At 35.4% G+C, this 26,471-nt stretch overlaps 1 protein-coding gene across 4 annotated transcripts in view; it reads right to left on the reverse strand.

The window, feature by feature from the left end:
* LOC131686168 (uncharacterized) overlaps positions 1-18,855 on the reverse strand; it is a 90,778-nt gene extending 71,923 nt beyond the window's left edge. Inside the window, exons 1-2 of one of the 4 annotated variants that reach the window (XM_058970370.1) lie at positions 18,688-18,853; positions 17,165-17,879 (exon numbers count right to left, since the gene is read on the reverse strand). The gene's annotated coding sequence lies outside the window, so the exon portion shown is untranslated. Of the gene's footprint in view, positions 1-17,164 lie in introns of all 4 variants that reach the window. The other 3 variants (XM_058970372.1, XM_058970369.1, XM_058970371.1) reach the window with 3 other exon arrangements.
* Between the last annotated feature and the right edge of the window lie 7,616 nt (positions 18,856-26,471).

Here is a 26,471-nt window from a genome sequence, read left to right on the forward strand (position 1 = left end):
GTCACGACTCGTGGTGTTGTTGTTTATATTTGACATCGAAGGACAAAAAAGCAAAAGTTGATTTTGAGATATTTTTTAGTATTTTTGATCCACTTTCGAAAGAGTACAAATTTAGCTACTATTTTTTGCAACTTTCTGAGTTAGAGGACATTGAAAACTATCATTTTTATTTAAAAAAATGAGCGTAGCTCGATAACGAAAAATGATATCGATTTACATTCTTCACCAGAAATATGCGCAATGAAAAGTACTAAAACTGCTTCATGGAGAGTATGAAGATAGACTAACTATTTAAAAAGTTATAGTTAAAAAAATTGACTTTTTCAGATACACCCTAAGTTAAAGAATAAAAATAACTATAAAATGAAAACCGATAGTGCTATAACTTTGATGCATTTGAAAATGCTACTTGAAGAACATTTTTCTACAACTTTGCTGAAGTGAGTACCTTGCTGTACCATTTTGTTCGAAAAATAATTTTTTGAAAAGAATGTTCGAGAGAACCACCCTAGTTACATTTTGCTTTAAAAGAAAGCCAATTTAATTCCCAAAAATATTCTTTCAGGCATAATTTCTCTAAAATGAACGGGTTGTGAGTTATTGATTTTTGTACAAAAAACCGCCCTTGTGAAACATAATGCAGTGTTTTGACTTCGCAATTAGGGTAGATGTACTATAATTCGCCACCCTAAAGCATTTGTTTTCAAAAAACCGTGAATTTATAACACTATTGAACTGGTATAACTAATTTGATTTTATCATTCTTTTCAGGTATCATATAATAACAATTAATCCTGATTGAAAGTTATAAAAAAAAAACAATTAACGGAAAAATAACAATATTCTGAATCTAGATCTGTTTTAATTTTCGTCCTCGCAAATTTTATCTTCGCCCCCCTCTTGTTCTATTGTTTCGTCTCCGTGCTTCCAGGCACAATTTCATGAATTCTATCATGCTACAATATCACAGAATAGGCAATAGAGAAAAGATTAGACAAATCCAGGTTGTATTGTCAATTGCCAAATATTAAAGAAATAAAACGTTAATTTAAAAGCGCTTGTATTCATTCTATCTATTTACGGTTTTGGATTAAAGATAGTCCATTTTCCATCCACAACGGGTGAAAGGGATCAACCATTCGTTAACTAAATGAAATTTCTAGAAAAATGCTCTAAATGCTTGAAAAATTAGGACACCCCAAAGCTTCCCTCTACCAAAATAGTTACAGTGAAGATTCTACCATGAAATGTATTTGGAAACATTTTTTCTTAAAAGTTATTTTCGAAATACCAGCTGATATTCTTTTTGTAAATCGTGTATGGAACAGTTAGATTTTTTGTAGTAGACTAGAAGTAACAAAAGCGTTTCGTTCAAATATTTCGAATATTTCCAAAATGACTACAGATAGGGGAACATGGGGAGACTTGACTAGATCTTCAGCTAAATTTTTCAAAAGTTATAAAAGTTTTTCTGTGATAGTTTTTTTTTGGTTAAGTCTCCCCACTGCGGGGAAGAATTTCGAAAAATCATAACAAAAAATAATGACATTTTTCCATATTGTCGAGATCATTAGGTAGTAGTAAAAATATAGAAGGGTTACATTTCATAAATTTCGACTTTTTATGAATTTCTTTTTAAGGATCAACTGTTTTGCTTACATTGCATGTTCACACGTCACGAAATCAGTCATATTACTGCTAACTTTGTTTACTAATACCAAAATATATAGACTGATGTTTGAGGTGGGATTATCATATCAGGAATTTTGTATTTTTCTTCAGCTTATTGCCACTTGGTCAAGTCTCCCCATAAAATCTTGGTCAAGTTTCCCCAACATTGGTTTGATAAAAAATACATAATTTAATGCAAATTCATTAATTACGGAGTATTTTTTATAAGGGAAGGATTTTTCATTCCAATCTTTTAAAATTACCTTAAGGGATCGAAACAAGTATAAAAATATTTTTGAAAAAAATTGAAGAACCGAATAGAAGACGTCATATCCAAAAATAGAATCTTGCGCTTGGTCAAGTCTCCCCATGTTCCCCTACTCACTTATATTAATCACAGACAGAAACTCCGTTGTATTTGTTTTCAATAACCCTAATAATACTTCCCAAACGAATTAATTTTTGTCTTATTTCTCTATAAGCTATTAACAAGATTAATGGAGAGGATGTATTTTGATAGGTTTTGTCTTCCTTGCAGAGAACGCTCGAACCTGCTCGATATTTTATGTACTCTTTAGAATGCGCGTATCATGAATATATAAGAGAACCCGGGGCTTTTAAGACCGTGGGGGACCCCCTCGATATCTCAGAAAATCGTAAGACTTTTTCACCGTCGTACATATTCGTGGAAGCGCCATTCTGAACCATTAATTTTGACAGATGAATCTCGTGAATCTTTGTGAGGAGTTTCTACATGGTTTAAAAATATATTGCAAAAGATCTTAAAAAAATCGATCGAAGCAGTGCAAATGATTTTTATTGCTCCAAAAATAGCTGAGGTTTCAAACTAACAATTAAGACCTTTGACCGATAAATTATTTCACGTCTACCCACCTAAAGGTCGCTTTGCTCAGGTAGGTCCGAATAGCCCCGAATTCCCCTATACATTCGTACAACACCAAACAATACGTTTGTAAAATGTTTTAAAATGCTATTAAAGTAGTTTAATTGAATTGTTAATAACATATTTTAGAAATCGAGTGCAACTGCGCGGGATTCGAAAATATGTAGATTGCAGAATCCCACTGTCTTCACTGCAACTGTTTAGGTAGGTTTCTGATTTTTCCGGTATTTAAAAAAATGTACTTTCAGTTAGAGATGTGAACCTTAGAAAGTGCGATATTTTCATTCGAAAAACGCAAATAGCTCTGTAAATATAAGCATGGTTGCGTATTTACTGTCTGCATAACTTTCTAAAAGATTAGAAATCGCTCCATAAAAGAAATTGTGATGAAAAAACTGTTTTGAGGGACCTTTAACAAACAGCGCCTTAAATCTCGAATACCAAAAGTCTCCGAAAGAAATCTTCGTGGTATGTTTTTCTACAACTTTACTGAAGTGAGTATTCTTCTATCTGAATATTTGAAGAAAATAAATTTTGTAACACACTATTAGGGGAATCAATCATCGATCTGATAGGATCGAAAAAGGGGAGTTTCATTTCAAGAAATTCCCTCAGAGACAGCACATAGCTAAAATCAAATCAAATCAAATCAAATCAAAAAAGCTCCCTTTTTGCTCTGGATCACTGTGGAACGGGGCGAAGATAGAAACCCATTGAAAGAAAAGAATGCTATATGGGATTTTGCCAGGGGCGAAGATTAGAATTGAAGTTCATTTTGCATTAATTTTCGCCACTTTTTTAAATTGTTCAAATTTAATGAAATAATGGTAATAATAACGAATGTTCGTTGATATGTATTCCTGCGATGCTCAAAATCATTGCTACCGAATATTCTAACGCTCAATCATAAAATCTATGCATTTTTCCCTGTGATAGAAATCATGACCATTTTTAGTTTTCAGGAAAATTGGTGCTCTACAGGTATGACTCTATTTACGATTAAAAATTTGATATGAACTATTCTCATTTAAATTAATGTAGTTTGCATATTTTAATCGTCTTAGTTTGTTTTTTAATATTCGTCGAAAAGTAAAGTCCTGATCGTAAAGCAGATAGAATTATTTTTATTTGTTCTACAAGGGGGGGCGAAAATTGGGGAGGGGCGAACCCGTCTACCCTATACCAGTGAGTTAGCGTCAGTAGCAATGGTAGCGCGAAAGTTCCAAATCAAAAATGTCAGAAAGAATTTAAACCCCCTTGGAGGAGGAATAAAGTTTGAACGAACCCCCGTGCCCTCGGAACTAAATGAGGACAATATAATTAAATATTGCAGATCAGTAGTAAATCATCCTGCGGATATATTTTTTCGCCAATTTCAAGCATTTTTTTCTGGACAAAATCTAATATTATGCTGAATTCATGACGTATTCCAGTATACACGTAGTATCCAGATTTAAAGACCTAAGGAAATCATCCAAATATAAATAAAATCAAAACTGCTACAGTCCATCAGAGAAAATGGGCTAATTTAAACATTCACGGATATTCTTCGCTTTGAGCATTAACCGAATGTGATCAACGAACGCATCTGAGCCACTTATTAAATCGTTGATTGGCATCTTCCAACAACCCGCCAAAGAAGCTACGAGCGCATTCCTAAATGCGTAAAACAAGATCTTTTCCGCAGATTGCACGTGAAGTGACGTAGCAAAACCTCTAAAACCGCGATCGAAAGCACGGAAAGTGCCCCTTCGCAACAGCAAAATTACTCTGTACAGACAAAAGGCAGAGCTGGGACAAAGAGTGCGCGAGAGCGAGAGAGATGGATCCAAGAGAATAGAATATGTACTAAGCTCGCTCGAAGCACTCAGACATCGTCACAATCAACAAGTCCCACTACAATATATACATAATCGCATCGAGGAAGCAGCGGCGTTCGAATAACAGAAAAAAGAAGCGCGCAATGGCAAGTGAAGGTAACGATCGCACGTGTTTCTGCTGCAAGCGTTTCGCTATCGGCTTGCCTCTTTGGCTGTTAGAACTTGGCTGTGTAGCTTCTGCTGTATAGCCACTGGTGCTGCTGCTGCTGCTGCTGCTACTGCCGTTGCTTCCCAACCACAGCCAGAGCGTGCATTGAGCTAGTATTGAAGGGCCGACCGAGAGCAGAGGCATGCGAACGCTCCACACTACCATATGCTATTATACTAAATAAGTAAAGGTACTAATCGCCATTTTTCCACGACTCGGATGCGATGATGCACCGAGACTAACTAGCTGATTGGCTTGCAATTGTTTTTTTTTCTTTTTCTAGTAGAACAACAACTTCCACGTGATGTAACTAAAAAGGGGTAATAAAAAATCTGAAGTATCATCATCAATCAGCGGTGATCCGGCTGCTGGCCGGTGGACGGAAAAATCGTTATCGCCTTCTTTGCACTGTTGGTCCGTCGTACTAACTAAATGGGGATGAAATTCAGTAGCTCAGTGATGATGCACTGATCTATTCTCGGCAAGTTCTAGGTCGTTCAGTTTACTTCGATGATGGAGGGTAAAAAATAAAGGGGTTCCGATTTAGGAAAATAACTAACTAGGACGGTTGTTCTTTTTGTGCAGGAGTGTAAAGCATCAGTCAAACCTTCGGTTTATCTATATAACGATTGCTTGGTGTACTTTCTGTTTCAGTACTATTTAATTACCAATCGGAAGCAGTTCCAGCTGATAGTTCTGGGAAATAGTGTAGACGCTCAGATGTTATATATAAAGCATTTAGTATGGCACTTGGTATGGCACTAAACAACACGTTGCAAATAAATTGTAGATTACAAATCCTAATTTAAAAACAACACATTCCTTTGATTCTTTATGTGTTGTGTTTATAAATGTTTCAACCTTAGGGTTATTCACCTATTTTTTGGGTATGAGCGGGGCTAGGAATCGAGCTCAGGTGAGCTGCGTATTGATTTACCAACTATGCTATATCCACCCCTTCCTTTGATTCTGATATATTTTTATTGCGTACTTTGTCCAATTGACGCTTGTTAATTAGTTTTAAATCCATAAAAGTTCCTTGCAGAATTGGCCTGCGTTAAGCCAAACCGAACTGAGCGCCAATATTTTTCCTCATATTTTTCATTGAAAACTTACCATTCACATAGAAATTTAAGTGACATTTATTTGCTTTGAATTACTATTTGCGTTTTCAAAAATAGATTGTTGTGGATGTTTCTAGTGGTACATTGAATACGATAGCATTTATTGGGTATGTATCATAAATTCTCAATAATAAAATTTAAAAAAAGTTTTTTTCAAGATTTTATATGATATTAGTCAAATATCAACAAAACTAGTAAACAAGTTTAAAGGGATTCTACAGCTTTAAGACACCATGTTTGATAATAGTCAAGATCACTGGTGGCTCCAATTTCGGCAGAAGTTACCAAGTTTAAAAAGCTTGTCAAGTTGTCTACAGATGAGGCAGCAGGTAACACGCCAGACAAAATATACACTATGGATTTTACTACTACTTACTGCAACATGTGTTGTCGCATGTAAACAGCTAGAATAAAATTCATAGTGAATATTTCTTGTGACGTGTGTCATGTTGCCTCGTCTATGAGCAGCTTTGAATGTCACTTAATTTATTCTGTTTGGGTGGAGTGTTTTAATTTTTTTAAATGTGTTAATTTCGCGGATATTATGTCAAACGGAGAGCTGAGAATCACAATTCCTTCGGAACCGAATTTTTTAACTGACATGACCAGTAGCAGCCTCAACTACATCAATGGTAGTGTACCGCAGGAACAATGGCACAAATCAAAGAGCAAACTGTGCAGATCACCGGTATGCCTAGGTACTACTACATTAACGTGCTGCGGGATGAGTATCATGAAACAAGTTTTGAAAAATTTCATGTTTATTCTGTCGAAAACTAACACGTGATAAGAATTTTAGCATCCGCCCGTGGAAAAAAAATTCACCAATCCATCCATTCTAAAACCGACATTGTTTATATATAATTTAACACCAAAATTTAATTGAATTGTAAATTAAACAGAAATAAACCGCAAGCAGAGCCCTCTTTTACCTAATTTTTTGCCATTGTCCAAAACTTTCCATCACAATCTTTTGTGCTGTTCACGCCAAACAAATTGTGTTCAATACCAAAGTGCATCGAAACATTTGCATTCTTTAAGAGTTTAAAAAAAGTTTAATAAAGATTTTATATGGATAAACCGGAGATAGAACTGATTTCATTTTTTCGGGCGCATATTACCAAGCGTTCTATTCTTATACACGCTCAGAGCTGTAGAGAGAAATTACGTGCCCGGGGGGTCCAACAATTGGGCCCTTTTATCATTGTGGATTTTTCGAACACAGAAACCCGAAATCTATTGGAAAAAATAGTTATCTGCTATTATGTATACTGCATAGAAACATTTGTGGAGAACTATAGAAAAATACACTTAGTGCTGTTAGAGATGTGACTCCACAACCAGATATCGGTTCAACATATGGACAGGGACCAACGACTCTACTACTAATAGCGTGGAATAATCGTGTTGCTTCATTAAAGGTAAATTTGCGTTGTTGACCAGCTCGGTCGCAATGAAAATGTCCCTTTTAAACCACAGGTACAGAAAGCCTGCCAAACCATATGTTTCTGTGTAAGCTTCGACAGCTTTATATGCTTGAAAATATCGGCCAATATTCCTCCCGGTTGCCATTGCGCTGGTGACAGTTAATGTGGCCACTTTTAACGTTTCGCTAACTTGGCGTGCACGTAGTTCTAATTCTTGCTTGAACGACACTTTTATAACTGAAGAGCAAATATCAGAATAACAAGGGCATTTTTCTGCACACAGGCAAATGAAGTTTTTTTTGTAGAATATCGTGCTAAGTTTAAGTCGACTAAATTTTGACCATAAAACTTTTTATGAATATCTCTGCGACATTATTAGTGGCTTTGAAAGTAACCGATTTATCAATATTTTCAAGAAAAAAAATTGTTCCCAAAATCGCGTGAATAAAGTGCTGGACCAATCACGTCTTTACGTTATGAAAACAGGACCATGCACAAACATCATGTGTTTTATAATTATGTTCAATTTCCCCTCAAAAACGCCCGCATGAAAAATATTTGTTTTTGTTTTGTCAGTCATGGTTTCCGCCATGCCATTTCTTATTCGATTTTTAGTACGCGAACTAGTTCACAACTTTATGAACAATATTCATAAAACCAAAGGTTGACTTATGATGTTTTTCATAGAAATTTGGGACCTTAGTTCGCAAAACCTGAATATTCTCATTATTGTCTCGTGAGCTATTTCACAAAATTCGGAATTTAAATTTATTTAATCCTTGTGAACTAATTCATGATCTCTAATATTTTGGTCACAATACAATATCTGTACTCGTGAAATAGTTAACGAAATCATGAAATATTATTCATGTGTTCGTGAACAGGTTCATGATACCTAGTATAATAGTCACAATTTTCCATTCGTTTTCGTGAAATAGTTCAGGAAATCATAAAATATTATTTGTAGATTTGTGAACTGGCTCATGATTTCTAGTACATGATTTACAATCTATTTAGCATGCTGGTAATATTTAGAAGATCCCTAATCTTTTGCAATTTCATGCAATATGGTAATGAAATTTTCAAGTGAACTCTTTCACAACCTTTGGAGTAATATTCGTGGAATCATTTTTGTTCCATACACTTGTTAATGAAATGCCCAGCTGCTAGTGACCAGCAATAGGTACGAGCAGTAGATCTAAAAAAACTATTAGGTCCGCGAATATCGTTATTCGTTTGATAAGGTGTCTGGACAGAAAAAGAAAACTGCACTGTAAACCCCAAATAGTGTGCGTGATTTAGTACACAGAACCAGATATCGCGAATTAGTCACATTTTTATGATCCAATTCATATTGTCACGTTATTCCGAGTAAAAAAATCGTTAGTAAAACAGATCACGATAAGGCCAAGAAAATTTACGAATACCATGACAAAACTGCTGATATGAACATTAGTCACATTACTCTTCGTGTCAAATTTGAAAGGAAACTTTTGAAATAAAATATCACGATAACATGAACAGAAATTATGAAAATCGTGACTAAGACCTGAAATCATGCACACAAATCACACAACTCGTGAGAAAAATATTTAAATTCGTGACATAGATCCTGAAATCATGCACATGAATCATTCTACTCATGACTAAAATATCACGATAACGTTAGTAGAAATTACGAAAATCGCGACTAAAATCCTGAAATCATGAACTTTAATCATTCTAGTCTGACGGAAAAATCCTATAGTGAACACATGAATAAAATAGCACCAGAATCGCGAATAAGCTCTTGAAATCATGAACGTTTGACGGTCGGCTGTGTATTCCCAAATCATGAACAAGAATCACAACAAAAACTAAACATGTCCAGGGAACAGCAACTCAACCAAACATTCTAATGTAACGCCATATATTGGGAGTGAACTAGTTTTTTTGAAAACAGAAATAGTTTCATGAATACGAGGTTTATTATTCATAATTTCAGGAACTTGGTCACGGTTTTCGTAAATCGTTCAGTTCACCAAATCGTTACTTTTTGTTCATGAATTTTTGAACGGATTTTTTTCCGTGTTGTGATGTGCCATACCATTTTCACAACTGAAGGAACTAATGACAAAATCAACCAGTAGACACACAAATCTTTAATATGAGGGGTGTACAGTAGGCTGTCCCAAAAAAAACGATGTTCGAAAAGTCATGGTGCTCAACCCTATAATGAAAGATAAGCATATTTTAAGCACTTTTGTAGAACAAATCAAGTTTCTAAAAAATCAGCTAGAGATTCCGCAAATGCGATTTATGAAAAATGGTCATTTTTGAGCAAAATTGTCGTATATAAGTGGTTTTCGCAACTTTTTCAAAGCCTAATTATTTTTAAAATATTTTTTTTATTTTTCTGTGAACCTTAGAGAATAAATCTCATTTAATTTTTTTTACAAAAAGTCCTTATATTAATTATAGAACCTCTTAATCATGGCAAAAAATTTTTTTTGTTAATTTGTTCGTCAAGGTTTTTAGGTTTGCTAGAAGAAACTTAACTTTTCAAGAAACCCGACAGAAAAAAGTCTGGTGCCGTTAAATCCGGATAACGAGGAGGCCATTCCAAATCACCATTTCTTGAAACAACGCGTCCTGGGAATTTGCTCTACAAGAACTTGATTTTAGCGGCTACGGTGTGGTCTTGTTGAAAATAGAAGTTTTACATTTCTTACAAAAGAAATGTATAGGATTCGCTCAAACTTTGAAAACTTTTTCCGAGGCCCGGAGGGTCGAGTTTCATATACCAATCGACTCAGCTCGACAAATTGAGACAATGTCTGTATGTGTGTGTGTATGTGTGTATGTGTGTATGTATGTATGTACAAAATGTCATGTAATTATCTCAGCAATGGCTGAGCCGATCTTGATGAAACTAGTTTCAAATGATGGCCTAACGCTCCCATTTGACACTATTATTTTTGTTTTTCGATATGTTGTTTACTTTCTGACATATGAGTAATTTTGTCAAAACAGGGCTGGTTTGAAGCGAATAACATTCGAACGAGGCAACTATATCGCGTGAAATAAACAGAAACAAAAAGCTTATGAAAATACCTTTCTAACAAGCTATAGATTGTCAAAATCCGTTCAAGAGCGGCGGAGATATTAAACATTTTGTATTTCCAGTCTTCGCTTACCAATTTCCACTAACTAAAAATGAGACCGTTCCATACAGAGTATTGCTTTACTGTTTTTTAGCGTCAAAACTAAACCGATTTTGAATATCCGGGTATGCAAACACATCTGCGTGATTCGAGGATTTTGATTCCGAAAACATTTTGTGAATTTACTTAATAAACAATTACCTATTTCTCAAAAATTAATAAGCAAGTTCATTTCGAAGACAAAATAATGTGTAAATTCACTTCAAAGTGCAAATTTGTCCAGAGTTTTTTTTATTTCGATTATAGAGGTTTTAGCCTTAAGGTCATTCGCCTCTTCGGGTTAGAAAAATCCCTTATGAAAAATTTCTAATCCTATGTGCGGTGTCGGGACTCGAACACAGGTGCGCTGCGTACAAGGCAATCGATTTACCAACTGCGCTACATCCACTCTCATTGTCCAGAGTTGATGAATTTACCCGTTGGATTCAGCAATGCGTTCACTCGTGAGATAAACGTTGGATGGTATATGAATACATCAAGTAATCCTCCTGGTAGTAAACCCGACTCCCCTCTGTTATCGAAAATCGAAAGCACTACGCGAACTAATATTAATTGTTGTCGTGTAGAGCATCGAAAATAATTATAATGGTGGTATGACAGCATTTTATTAGTCTACATTGAGATGCTCAAACAACAATAAGTGTGTTTTTACAACTTTTGATTTGATTTTTGTGTATCATTGACTACAGGATATTTCTTATTGTTAAAGTGAAAGCATAAAAAGTGTATGTGGATTTAAATTCTTTGATTAAAGGCCTACAAAGTGCATAGATGAATTTAGTCCAACTTTTTCATCATTTTTTTTAATTGCATCGTAATGAAAAATGACGAATGGTACTAAATGAGTTTCAGAATTGTGTATATCTGTCAAAATCGGCTCGAAAATGGCGGAGTTGTACAATGTTGAAATAGGATACATTCAGATGGTGCACAAGAAAATATCAAGACTCTTTTAATTTTGTAAATTAATTTTCAACCACGAAAACCAGAAATACTCTTGAATCATTATTTAATGACTTTATTACAGATCTTAATAAATGAAGAGAGATTTGGCCGATCGAAGAGAGGGGGCGGTGACGATTTGCTTAAAGGAGACATTGGCGGGTCGATGGGTCCATTAGTAGGCACTGGGGCTGTGGCGGTGATCACGATACTGTTGGGAATTTGTGATGACATCATCACAGTTCCTCGATAGCGTCGTGGTTGACGAACCTACTAGCGACTGGGAGATCGCATGTTCAATTCCTGCGTGAGTACATATATTTTCTCACCCTGTTATCAATTCACCTACAGTTTTTTTATTCATTAAGATTGTAACGATAAATATATTTTTTAATCACCCATTAAAACTTAGAAATAAGTCTTTGTTTCGCATTGTAATTTGTTTTAACATATTATTATTACTTTAAATAATTTAATTTGAATTAATGGTTTTTAGTCCACTCCAGTGAAAAATGAAATGTCAAACATTAGTATTTTCATGTTCAAATTTTATTCAGCGGGTCAGAATTACTTAAAACATTTAATTTGGATCACCACGATGAAATAATTTTTTCAACCATCCTTTTTACTGCAATGTTAATATTTACTATGCCGTTATGACAAAGGTTTGTCTAGTCCCCCTTTTGTTCGAATTTGGAAAACGAAAATAGTGTGAAAAGGGCTATAAGAGCAAGACCGAATTATTTTTATTGCACTTAAAGATTTAAAATATTTCTTACAATCTTGCGGAATTTAGGTCTAAAATACCTTGGTACTCTAACATCTATTCTGAACAATTTATTTTCTTCACATGTAGGCATGAACATCCCATCATTAAGTTTGATTTGTTTTGAATTCATCTAGTCAGCAACTATCACCAACTAGGAGTCTATTTAAACGATATATCTAAACTAGTACCCAAATTGGCGATATGAATTCGAAACACAAAAATCAAACTTAATTTAAGTTAGGTCTTGTGCCCTTAATGCGCAATTTGATCCATTAATTCAATTTTCGCTTTTGGGAATTAATATAGCATAATGTATAATCTCGTTAACGGTCTTCTGCCTGACGGTGGTCAGCTTTTTTTCGCCCGTGTCCCTTCCCGATCAAAAACACATAACAGAAATATTTCAAAACTATATCTCGCATTGTTATTTGTTATAAATTTCTGTTATTTTAACTTCTAACGAGACCTAATTTATAACACAATATTATATTATAATTCAAAAATGCGCCTATTTTAAAAATGAGACACATTAGTTATGCAACTATTTTTTCCGTTCTTATTTAATTGAAAATAAGTAGTAATCTTAATTCTATTATTTTCAAAATTGCGCATATTTTTTCGCATATAATTTTAGATATTCGGTGATTTGATGGCATTGGTAGGTAACATGAAGTGGCATTGTATGGCCGGGTTATGTCTATCGAGCTGACATTTCTGTGAACTGAACAAACTAATTTCGGTGTTTGTTTAGTGTTTATTTGACCAACTAGGAAACTAAGCATTAATTGTGCATAGAGAAAACGCATGGTCTTGTCCGAGTGGAATGATAACTTCAATCATATATAAGGTTTGAGAATTAACAATTCGCGAGAAGGATTGAACACCAGTTAACAATTTTCTTCAGTCATATCAGCACGAAAAATAAATATTTTATTGACATGTTCATTGTTTTGCTTTCAGTTCATTAAACCATGTTCATTACATGTTTCTCTCTCATTATATTGTATTGAGTAGTACATGCACTATATTATTGAGTGCTAAGTAGACAAAAATCTAATGAACAAAATAATATTTTAGCCTGATTTTTAGGTTAAAAAGCGACAAAAACAGGATTCTCTATACTTCATCTCCTGCATCTTTTAAACTTGTGCATCTTTATTGTGCTAAATTAGTAAATTGTCCAATAAACATTTTGCGGTCTCAATGGGTACTGGTCGGTAACGGAGGGGCAGGCACAGGCGATCTCTCTTGTGCTTTTGTACTAAATTAGTAGATTTACTCTGATCATTTTTTTCTTTTCTAGTCGTGATAAACCTACTTGCTTCTCTCTATAGTAGTTAGGATAATAATAAGGTAAGGTTTTCAATTCAGTTAATTTTGCACCGCTCAAATTTTTTTTCCATATCCTTGTCGCGAAAATAATCGATATTTCTCAGTTGGTTTCCACACTTATTTTTTTCTATATTAATTTTTTTTTGTTGATTTTCCTTTTGCTAGTTTGTCTTCTGTTAAAATGATATTTGAATTGAGTATAATTTTAAACATTGTCTCACTGTCCAACATTACGATATTCATAAAACGTAATTTAAGCACCTAATGAAAGCGGGGTTCCCATAGACTCCCAATATCGCGAATCGCGCGCGAATTCCAGTACAATTTCCAGTCATTTTATTTATTAACAATCTCCTTCCTCCCGTGGCACTTGTGGAGTGCGCAGTAATATATACGGTCACTAGTAAAATCAAGTGTCGGACTAACATTCCTTCCCTTTCCTATTGCGATCTACGATCGGTATCAATGTGCTGGACCGCTGAGTTTAATTTTTAATCGTTCGTTTGAGCAAGCCAAATTCTCTCGCATTTGGAAGCAATCGCTCATATGCCCCATAATTAAGGATTGCTATCGACGAAATGTTGCGAACTTTCGAGGAATTACTAATCTTTCAGCCTCCTCCAAGCTATTTGAGGTTATTGTGAGTGGTGCTATTTTAGACTACATATCGTTTGATCAGCACGGATTCATGCCAGGGAGATCAGTGACAATAAATTTGTTGAGTTTCACGTCCATGTGGGTCGCTAGCGTGGAGGCCAAAGCGCAGATGGACGTCATCTACACTGATTTGAAAGCAGCATTCGATAAAATTGATCATAGAATACTTTTATGCAAGTGTCTTGGTTAGATTCATAGCTTTCCGGAAGAATTATGCTAGTAAACTTAGATAACTGTATATCGTCACAACTTTCCAACAAGTCTGGCGTTCCACAAGGAAGTAACTTGGGACCTCTGCTGCTCGTACTATTTTTCAACGACATCGCATTGCTGCTGGGAGCCGGCTGCAAACTAGTTTATGCTGACGACTTGAAGCTGTACCTTGTTGTTCGTTATGCAGAAGACTGTTGGTGCCTACAGGGTTTACTACAACTTTTCGTGGATTGGTGTAGCAGAAATAAGCTTGTCATGTTCCTTCGTATTTTATGCCCGGTGCAGTTCGATTATAGGATTAACGGTACAATTCTGACATGAGTTGAGCAGGTGTGTGATTTAGGAGTGCAATTGGATGTGAAACTGAAGTTCGATTTGCATCGCTCGCTGATTATTTCAAAAGCAATACGTCAGTTGGGATTTATTTCCAAGATTGCTAAGGACTACAACGACTCGCATTGTCTGAAGGCACTGTACTGTTCACTCGTCCGCTCAATTCTCGAAAACGCCTCAGTGATCTGGTGTCCGCATCAAGTAACGTGGTGCATTAGAATCGAAAGTGTGCAGAAACGTTTTGTGCGTATGGCACTAAGAAATCTACCGTGGCATGATCCAGTTAATTTGCCATTATATCCGGATAGGTGTCAACTGCTGGGAATCGATACGTTGCAACGCAGGCGAAAAATAAAGAAAGCGCTGATAATCGCAAAATAGGTTTTTCTTAGGAAAACGTCTTTTGGTATAAGACGTGTGACTTTTTGGATTTTAGTGTTTAACTAGCGCCAATTTGGTGCTGGTTTAGGCTTATCTAACTGGCATTAAGTTGATGTTAGTTACTGACGCGGAGAATCCAAAACACTAAAGAATACCATACTTTATGTTAGGTGTTGTGTCCTTATGCACAAAAATTTGGTTTTGTCCAAAATTGTTCCATTCGGCAAACAGAACCACTGTGTTTACTATCGAGACATAACTCGGTATATTTAGCGCGGACCATATTCATGGTATTTTTATGGGGTTTTGTGGTGAGAATTTGCTCGGGTAGGCCAATTGTACTGGGTTCACGCAAGACGTGTGACTTTTTGGATTATAGTGTCTAGCTAGCGCCAATTTGGTGCTGGTTTGGACTTATCTAACTAGCATTAAGTTGGTGTTAGTTACTGACGAGGAGAATCTGAAACACTAAAAAACCATACTTTTCAAGTAGTATTAAATGTTTATTGTCGACCAAGTTTTTCATTATTGGAATTTAGACTGTTTCGTACCGTCGTAGAATAATTTTATCTCGATATTTCCTGTAATCATTCTAATAGTTCTTGAACAAAATGGTAATTTGCACGATTGCTATTATAATATAATATACTGTTGAAATAGTGTTTTAATGCATCCATTTTGGTAAAAATGGTAATTGTGCGCAATGTCGTCTGTTTTATTTCGACCTTACATATTTTGTCAGGCGATCATTCAGATCATGTTAATTCGTAATGTAGTGAATACTCTCACGGCCGGCTGTGTGGAGTTCAATCTACCATTGTTTAGAACCCTGTGATGTTTACGCCTAGTAGCCGAACGCTAAGAGTATAAAAATCTCCATAAATCAATATTCTTCTTTGAGAAGCCACACGCTTGCTTGTGCCGAATACTTCACTCTTGTAGTTTTAATTTGAGTATAAATAACATTGACTTCTCAGTACAATTTTTCAACCACTAATCAACTGAGAAACATGGCAAACCCAGTATGCAAGGCACCAAAATCATCGTCACAACACAACGCATTTTCTTAAGATAACATAATTTAATTTTTAAAAGTCAAGTTTTCAAAGGTCAGCGAAGTTTATGGCTAGACAGCTCAACACGTATAACCTTTCTGAAATAAGATTGCTATATTATGATATAAAAGTTATTCGCAGTTTCTGAAATGTGGATTTTTTAAGGTTAGGTTTTATGCAAAAAAATCTTTCATACTGATTGGCGCTATTTTATTTAAAGTAAATTTATGGAATAATATTTTATTTAAATGATGAAACTATGGACTAAGTTAAGCCAGCATACTCAAGTTGAATGTATTTCTTCAGTTTCCAAAAGTTTCAAATACCTAAACTAAATAGGAAATGATCGAAAAATAAATATTTTAATTCAATTTGTTTATTCGCCTACAGTTTGACAACATTTTTTCTTCATGCAATTTTTTTGGTTTGAGGAGGGAGTAGTTAACCTCGACCCCCAACCTCGAATGATATTGTGTGATGGCTCACCCTAAAGAACACCTTGTACCTTAGAACTTATTAAATGGTGCACGTGCACTAAACTGGTGGAGAAAATTCAACAAAACTTAACTAACAAATGGTAACACTGTGCTCACCCAATCCAAACAGAAAAGTGTACGTTTCGAACAAGGCTAATCACCAAGGCAAAGTCCCGGAGAGTTACTGAGACTGTGGTTAGCCATTGCGGTCTCCGTCCTTCCCCAATGCTCCCGTTTCCCCGTTGTAACGTCTATATACCCTACAGTTGTGCTTCTTCTAATCTGCCACCAGAGTTAGCCTGCCAGTGCTGTAAGCCAAAAGCACAAGAGCGGTGTAAGTAGCACACATCGCACACAACGAGTCTCTTTGTTCACTGATAAAGAGTTGAGTTAGGAACAGTCGCCGAGTAGTCGGGTTATAAGAGATGTTAGACTTAGAACCATAGTTTTATGGCCTTCGATAGAGGCGACGCGGCGATGGATGATGGAGACGCCGCCAGCACGTCCACAGTGCCGTTCAATTCGATCACCGCATCAACAAGCTGCTTCTGCCACACACAAGCATGCAATTCTAGTCTACATATACATCAACAGTGTTAATACCGTGCCGCGAGATGGTATCATAATAATAAATTCAAATTTAACTTACAATGACAATTCATTCCAGCATTTGTTCTTCGTCGGTCTGTTATTGTTATTTTTTCTTGGCTGCGGTTGAGTGAGAGTGGAAGAGAGAGAGAGACAGGGAGATGATGGCCTTAAATGTGCTGATGGAAACTGCTATCGCCTTCTGAAGCAGTTGAAGCAATAATAACAACGGGGCCGTACACCACTATTCCTTAGCTGCGTCCCAGTTGCTGATAACATAGTCGCTGAGATAATCAAACAAAATACGCTGCGGCTAGCACACACAAGATACACACAAGCAGCAGTTCTTGGTCTGACTCGTCCAATCAGTTGGGGTGTCTCTCTAATGCATGATGGTCACAATAAATGTGTATATTAGCCAGCAACAGCAGCAGCAGCACCAGCAACAGCTCAAGAGAACATATACACACAGCAAGCAAAAGAGTGTTTTTGAAGTTAGTACATTCTAAAAATAGCGCACAAAACCAACCAACACACAAAACACACGCTTATGGGTTCGAAAACTCACATTGCCATCGGAGCGAGAAGAAGGACGGCGACGGTGACGACAACGAGGGGCCAGATGTTGAGTGGTACCGTCCTTTTTTCAAGAATTGGAATAATTGTGGTACGTCTTTCGCCTCTTTCTTCGCTTTCGCTCCTTGTTTGATCTCTGTCCACGATCGTTAGCCTGATAATCTTCCTTTCTTCGGTGGGATCACCAAAACGTCGACACCCTGTTGAAAATGCACTTACTCGACTCTAATAAAAAGTAATAAAATCGACCGAAAAATTCCAATAGGGAACACTCTTTGACCACCGCTCGTCACATGTGTGCGCGCGTGATAGTCACGCCCTTTTCATTGATCACCACAAAACTGGTGCGCGCTTCACTGCACAACATCAAGACTCTTCTTCACCCGAGGCGGCTGTGAATCGAATGTGTTTTCAATCAACTCGTCACACTGGCGTCGATTCATCCAAACACGCTAATTCCACGTTATGGGTAATTGGATCATTAGAGAGAGAAAAATATATGGAATGAATACACCACGGCACTTGGAACTCTTCGCCATCAATTACCACCGACCGAACCGAGTTGCATTCGTGTGATCCCTTCTTGATACGGGTGCTTGCCTCGACTCTGGGTGCGGTGGGGGTAGCGAGTGGGTTGAACAGGCGCGCGCGCGGATATCCCCTAACTACACTTTGAGGCCACCAGCAATTTGCTGCACAGTAACACTATACCCAGTAACACACTTCTGCGCACAGTCAGCACGTTTACATTAGTCAGCGTTCTAACACGAAATGCCTGGTTTCCTCCGAAGCATCTAGTATTAAGCCCTACAACTTAGAGAAGAGATGCCGCGCGGCACACATTTTCATCCCGCGCGAGCAGTAGAAAAAAAACACATCACCATATGAGCAGCAGTGGCTGGCAGCAGCCAACAGCAGAACACAACCCGACGACGACGATGATGGCGGTAAGAACGAACGAACAACAGCAAGAAGATGAAAACATGTACCGAGGACTTCAACACTGACTTTTTGGGGTGGCAGAGCAGGCGATGATGATCATAATGGTATAACCCGCGCCATGTTCAACACTGACCGAAACACTCTTTGCTGGCTGTTTCCCTTGACGCGTTCTAGCCTACTACGAACGAATCTGCTGACACCGCCGTTCAATCGACCATCATCGCAACGAAGCGATCATCACGGACTACCAACACCGCGAGAACATTCGAACCGACTCAAGATTCTAACAATAATTTGCCCACCCCGTGTCGATGTGTGCGTGTGCATGTCAATGAATGATGCAACGGGGTATGTACAGCAAAATAAAAAAAAATCTGTGTGTACTAAACCAGTGCATTAGTAAAAGCATTGCAGTGATCCCGTTTACGCTCTGTTCTTTGTGACTCTCTGGCGTGTGAACCGGCTGCTCTCTGCTCTCTCGGGGCTGGTGAAGATCACACAGCATAGGAGATCCGATTGATCGGCGGTTGCTAGTCCCGAGTGCACAGAGATGTTAAATGAGTGTTTTACGTTATTCTGAAAGATAATGCGTCTCCTTTGCGATTGGACATAAATATTTTGCTTCGGGTTTTTTCAGATTTGTTAATAAAATTATAAATACGTGCAATAGTGTTATATGTAAGGCTCATTCTTCATACTAACGATTTAGATTTTGTTAGTTTCTTGAACATAGAAACTTCTATAATTCGCCGGACTCACGGTTTAATAGTTCATGTCCCGGATAACTTAGGATTAAGGAATAAAATTCAAGAGTCAAAATTCATTTTGAGGGAAAAATCTAACGAACCGCTATTCGTCAATCAAATCTGTAACAAAAGCGAAAAGTTTTCCCTTTCGTGGGCTGCTCTGAATTGTGATTAGCTGGAATGGCTAATCTCTCAATGGCTTTTAAGTTAGCCGGAATGTCGAGTGGTTTGATGCGCCTTTTTTGTGAAACCATCTAGTCTGATTATGTTATTCAAATGGCTGGATTTGATATTGTCGGAATGGATGGAATGTCATTTCGGCGAACTGCTCGTGTCACCGAAGATCGTTTCGTCGAAGGTCATTACACTACATTTAATTTTTACCAAAAATAATTTCAGTGGAATTAACATTAAAGTCTGATGCGATAATACAATCGGACTCAAATCAAGGATAATAGATGCTAATAATTTGACGCAATATCCAAATTCAACAAAAGAATTGATAAATACTAAAATATGCATAGCGGACAGTGAGAAAACTTGATCCTTGGGGATATTTGATTCGTTGGCCATATCTTGTAATCTATACACAAGAAGTTATCACAGTATGAAAAGAAAATGAAATATTAAGTCGTTTATGATGTTTAAAACAAATCCAATGTATCATATTTGTTTTGGTAAAGTTATATCATATTTTAGAAAATATGGGTTTAAATCCGTCTCGAAAATCTTTTTAAATTTTTTTTGAACGGGTAATGAGATCGTCGTACTAATTATATATGAATATTTTCAAGTACGATTTCTTTCTAAGGGCTTTTGTCTAGAAAAACACGTTTTTCGAATAAAAAGTCTCAAAACACAAGCAAAAAATTTTAAATTTTGTTCACCAGGTATCATTGATCCCCGTAACACTGGGTATTCTTAATCCCAATCATTATCTCTACCAAACAATTTCTAAATATATAGAAATAGAAAAAAACATCATTTTCAGAAAGTAGTAGTCTTATTAATTAATTTATCAAGATAGGTTATTAGCTGATCTTTTATCTCTATTAGTCATGGTCTGCTTTGTTTCTTTAGCCCTAGTAGGCAGGGGATCAAGTTACCACACGGTTTTACAAGAACTTAGTTTTTGCATGATTTTTCATAGAATGATTCAGTACTGTCGTCATTCGCAGATTGAAATGGGGATAAGGAATTCCATGAGAAACCGGCCGACCGCAAAATATGATCATCGTCAATTAGAACGAAACTTTGCAAATGTGTTCGGTTTAAGAATCTCCATGCTTTTCTCTGTCAATTGTAATATTTTGATACAAGAGCAAACTTTCAAAAGAGCGTAGATGTTTCTACGTGCACTATTTTAATTTTTTTGTTCGATTACTGTATTTTATATAGCAAAACCATCTGAGAATGAGTTACAGGGAATAAATACATCTGTACAAAAAAAATATAGACTGAACAAAATGTTACGTCATTTTTCACAAAAACAAAAAAATAGGGTAAAAATTTAACAAAAAACCGATTTAATCCACCTAGCAGTGAGATGAGACATTTCTTACACATATCACTGTTGGATCATTCATTAGTTTACAGAACTCATGCGAAGTAGTAAATCAAAATTATAAAATACACGAATCGAATTATATTAGCTTAATTAATGAAAATTTAGACTATATTTTGAAAAAAGTATAAAATTAATAGAATTAATTGACTCAAACTAACAAATTGAATGAAATAAATAAATGGAATGACTGAACCTGAAATGAATAAAATTAAAGATATGAACAAAATGAATTAAATGAATCAAATGAATTAAATGAATCAATTTAATTTAAGGGTTCAAATTAATAAAATGAATGGAATGAACAAAGAAAATAAAATGAATAAAAAATAAATTAAATGAATAAATGAAACAAACGAACCAAATAAACAAAATGAAGGGAATTGACAAAATGAATAAAAAAGATGAAAATGTATTGATTGAAATGATGAATTAATCGATGTTGTAAGGTTATACATTAATAGAAAAAATAAATTGCGTCAAAAGAATTATTTGGATGAAATGAACAAAACTGAAAAAATAGTCAGGTTAATAAAATGTTCTTCATTTTAAACAAAATGTATGAACTGGGAAAATGAATAGAATGCATTGAATGAAAACAGTGAATAAAATAAGTGAAATGAATGATATGACTAAAATGCACGAAATGAATAAACTGATCAGAGTGAATCCAAATGATGAAACGAATAAAGTAGATTAAATGAACGCAGATGAACAAAATTTCTAGGGCTTCTATCCTTTTTTTGTTTTAGTCTTTTCGTTTTCACGCTTCTTTACTTGACGGCGTCGTGATTATTTAGTGTTTCAACATTATTGATAGACCTTAATTAGTTATCAGAAACCTGGAACGTTAAATTTGCTTTGGAAATCAAAGTTTACTTTTTGGTCATATATTCCCTTTAAACCGTTGTCGTTGTGTTTAATATAACATTCCACTAAGTCGCTCAAAACAGTGCTTTTGTTAAAGTGCATATATTCCCGAAAAATATTGTGCAGAATAGAATTTGCTGGTCCAGTAATTTAACGCGCAATTGAATATAGTAAAGTGAGACAAGGTCACATGACACATTCTTTCGTGACGTTTACAACGATTTGACGAATCTTCATTCGACAAATATGTCATAACTTTATCAAATGAACGCCTACATCAAAACTTATTACAGATTCGGAAAGTAGACAAAATCTCACGAAAGCCCTTTGAACATAGAGCAAAAGATGGAGAATGCGATTCATAAAAGAGACCAGTAGATATTTCAAAGTTTTCATTTGAACTAAAATAAATAGTGTGAAGTGTCTAGGCTATGCCGATAGCATAAACGGCGTGCATTCAGTTGATTATAATGCAGTCTCTTTCCAGTCATCCTTATAGTTTGCGTATTGTTTCGTTCGGAATTCTCGTTCAGGAAATATGGATAAATAAGCCCTGGACAATCCATTACTGTGAAAAAGAAATGGTTCAAACTGTCCGGATGGCAAAAATGTAGTCAGATCAACTATCTGTCCAAGGCATAAACTCTGATTGTAATCCTCGTTAATTTACTTGTACAATATGGAATACTCGAACGAAACGTGTGCTGAATTATCCAATGCCTCACTACTAATTGTGACTTCCATTGAAACTTCAATTGAAGTGTCAGTATAGAGCAGATATGGACGACGATAAGTTAGAAGACACCTTGTACTTGCATCCCCCATTGAGAGTGGGGACTTTGGGAGACTTCTTTTCCCGGATCTAATTCGTGGATATTTTTGGGCTTTGGTCCGTTATTTTTCATGAAAGTTCATACCAATATAATGTATGTGCATTTTCAATAATAACATCACAAAAAGGTGTTCTTAGTTTTCACATGACATATTTGAGCATATGTTTTATTCAAAATTCAATAGAGATACGAAGAGTTGAAATATCGCACGTGGAATGTCCCACCTCCCATTCAAGTCACATATTTTTCTGAGATAACCATGAATTTCCTTTATTATAGTGTTTATACAAGCTTTGAATAGAACTGAATTAAATTTGAGTTGATGTAGTTTTCGATGGTCACCTGTCTACCCATTGTGCAACGTTTCGAAATACCAATATCACCTTGAAAATAGTTATAGTTTTCCCATAAGGCAAATATTTTGCAAATTTTCTCGGACTACAAATATTTTATTTGACATGTAGGATGTATTATTAAACTTGTTTCCGCGAGTCTCTTTTACACTAAAATGCAAAGAAAATAATAGGGTAACAGACAAAAAATAGTTTTGTTTTCTCAAAGCTTGAATATTAATAAAGATTAGCAGAGAATCTTATCACACAACTTAGAAATGGATAGAGAAATAGCAAGATAGATGTGAGTCGTGAAAGTTGTCACCAACATGAAGAAAGAGAGAGAGAGAGAGAGGGAGAGAAAGAGAGAGTGAGATAGAGATGGGGAGGGCATCCCGATCAGAAAGAAATAACAGAATTATTACAGGCTGAGTTACTTTGTTATGATAACAAGTTGTGTTATAACTTTGGTCTCGTTAGTTGGTAAAATAACAGAAAACATAACAGAAAATCTTCTAGTATGTATCAAAAATATGGCATCCTGTGATAGGCTTCTATCAGAATTATAACAAATTTTGTTAGGTTCCCCCACGGCCAAGCTTTTATTACTTATTGTATAGTATCAACGAATTTAGCGTGTAAGTCTAAAAATAGAATAGCATAGAAAAATATAGCATACATTAAGGCGTTTTTCGTTTGGAAGCAAAAAGCTTTATGTAGCAAAAGCTTTTTATAGTTTTGTCAAATGATTGCATACATGCTGGCTGATTGTTATTATGAATATATGACACGCTTGTTGTTATTTGTGGATATAGCGATTTGAACCGGGGTATTCTGAGTTTTATGAGGATGTTTCCTGCATGAACCAACGACGTTGCTTTCGATCGATGTTTAATGTTAGCATAATATTCTACGGATTCGTCAAGGGCAAAACGATTATAGATGCAGAAGATGTTTCCAGAATGCACACATTGTACTTTGCCAAAGCCTAAGGACTGTTTGTTTTCCTTGTATAATACGCTTTGTTTTCATACAGTTTTGCTCACTATTACAGCTGCCTATATTACGATAGACTGAATAGCTTTATAATATCTTTTCAGATTAGGAAGTGGAGCTATTTTCAGATTCTGAATAGTGCGTTTCGGTGCTTCTCTTGTAGATTAACATGATTTACACGATTTTTACAAATAATGTCGATGCGATCTGGTAACATTGAGCGAATAATTTACATACATTATTTTACGAAGAATACGACAAATGTTACTTATGATTCCGAATAGATTCAAAGAACCAAATACCAAAGTTTTGAAGCTTGCATTTTGAGAATTTTAAGTAAAGTCACTTTCGGGGTTTTGTTATTGGCATTTTTATTATGGGGAAGATTAAGCAAACCAGTGCAATTATCTCACATCTAATAAATTCGTAGAAATACAGTTTTTTACAATAGTTCAATCTATCAAGAGCGAAGATTATAACAGATGATCATAAAATACGAGAAATTGTTGAGGATTCTCCGGTGTGACTAATTTTAGAATATTTCATGTTTTCTAAAATACATTTTCTTTTCTAAATTTTATTTAGTTTTAAGGAGGAAATTATTCAAAATTTTTACATTCAAGTTTTTAGCTGTTTCAAGCACTATCTAAGACACATATTTAAATTGTAACAGCAAACAATAATACCAGCTGGGATATGTATATATTCAGAGATTTCTAGGCCATTTTGAAATATTGAAAGCTTTATGCAGCATACTCACAAATATTAATCTTTCAACAATTTGAACAGGTCGTATTATTCCGTTTTTTAAATTTCTACAAATAGAATCAAGTATCTTGATTATTACGAAAATTTGTTAGTTCGATGTTTTTTTTTAAAACGAACGAAGCACCATCGAATACAACGGGAACATTAGTACATAGGCGCATTCAAAGTAATTGTCAGTTCATTGTAAATGTCAAACTGTCTTAGGTGGAATGAAAAGATACAACAATCTCAAACTAGACCATTTCTATGCGGGGGTTTAAATAAAAAAAAAACATGCTTTGGTTATTCGGAGAACGTACAAAATCAGATACCCACAAACAGGACAAGTTTCGGTTGTTTATGAAAAACCCGCATAAATTAGAGAAATCGGCCTGAAGATCCTTGAAGATCCTCAAAATTCATAACGGTATTGTGGAAATCAGTATATATCAAACAGTTTTTTAAGTTCTGCAAATTCGTTTCGCAATATGCACAATTAAAAGAAAATTATTTATATAATCATTTGACTAAACCATAACAAATAGTTTAAAAAATGCTTTTTATTTGAATCCGCGTTTCTTTATTTCATCTGGAGTGCTTGATACTTCCTGCATCTTCTTTAAAATAAGTTTTATATGAAAATTATAATCTTTAGAACAGCTTGTTGATAACTTTACGGTTCTAAAACATTTTGAATAAAAGCTTCAACATTGAAATCATATGTCACATATTCGAAATTGCGTCACAGACTAACAGACATAACACTATGAGGGAATTCCCTCAAAAAACATCGATCCGACAATTTTCCCAGAACACTAGCTCCACCTTTTCTTCACGGTCCCAAACACTCATTTACTGGTATGTTACCCCTCAGGTTTGGGAGCAATTTTTCACTAGTAGTCTATCCCCCGTATGCTTGTTTATATGACAGTGGCGCCATAATTTCAAATGTGGCTACAGTCCCAACTACAAATATATTTAAAATGACTGTTAAAGCGGGCGAAGCTTTGTTTTTAAGTGTTATGTGTGTCAGACGAGTGTCTCAGAAAATAGGTAATCTCTATCAAAATGCAACCAAGTAAGTTAAACACCTTACTTTCAAGTTTTCCGATCGCTTGCATCTAAAACTTATCTATTCTCGAAATCGTGGAACTTTGAATATCCATGTGGAAAACGCAAATAAATCAATAAAAACTTCGAAAATTTGCTTTTAAAAGTTGAATAAATACGCATAAAAAGAGGCTTCAGCGTATTAGCAAATAGACAGTCATTTGTGCAATATAACAATCATTCACAGTTGATTGATTGATTTGTTATTGGGGCTTTAACCAACTGGTCATTTGCGCGCTTTGCAGTTTACAGTTAGCGTTCAATGATAATTGTGAAAGAATATGTAATATATTATAACATCATCGTTATATGCGTACATTAAAATCATATTAGCAGTTCAATGATATCACCAGAAGATATAATCTTGATATAAGTTTGCTTGCCTTGCTGATTGGGATATCATAAAAATAGCACAGTGAGTTATAAATATCAACATGAGATATAAATTTGATAGCTTTCTGTTATGTCGTTCTGATCGGGATGTGAGGCCATGCCAGACCTTATTTTTATAGGTGTATTATGCGATATATTGATTCCTTACATCCTTATTATAAATAATGTAAGTAGTAATTTTTGCGCCATAACCAATATAATCTAAATTTTGCAGAGCTAAATTTTTGCTAGAGTTTTGGGATTCAAAAATACAGTTTCT

The sequence above is a fragment of the Topomyia yanbarensis genome, chromosome 2 (assembly GCF_030247195.1).
Source record: "Topomyia yanbarensis strain Yona2022 chromosome 2, ASM3024719v1, whole genome shotgun sequence".
NCBI classification, from domain to species: Eukaryota; Metazoa; Arthropoda; class Insecta; order Diptera; family Culicidae; genus Topomyia; species Topomyia yanbarensis.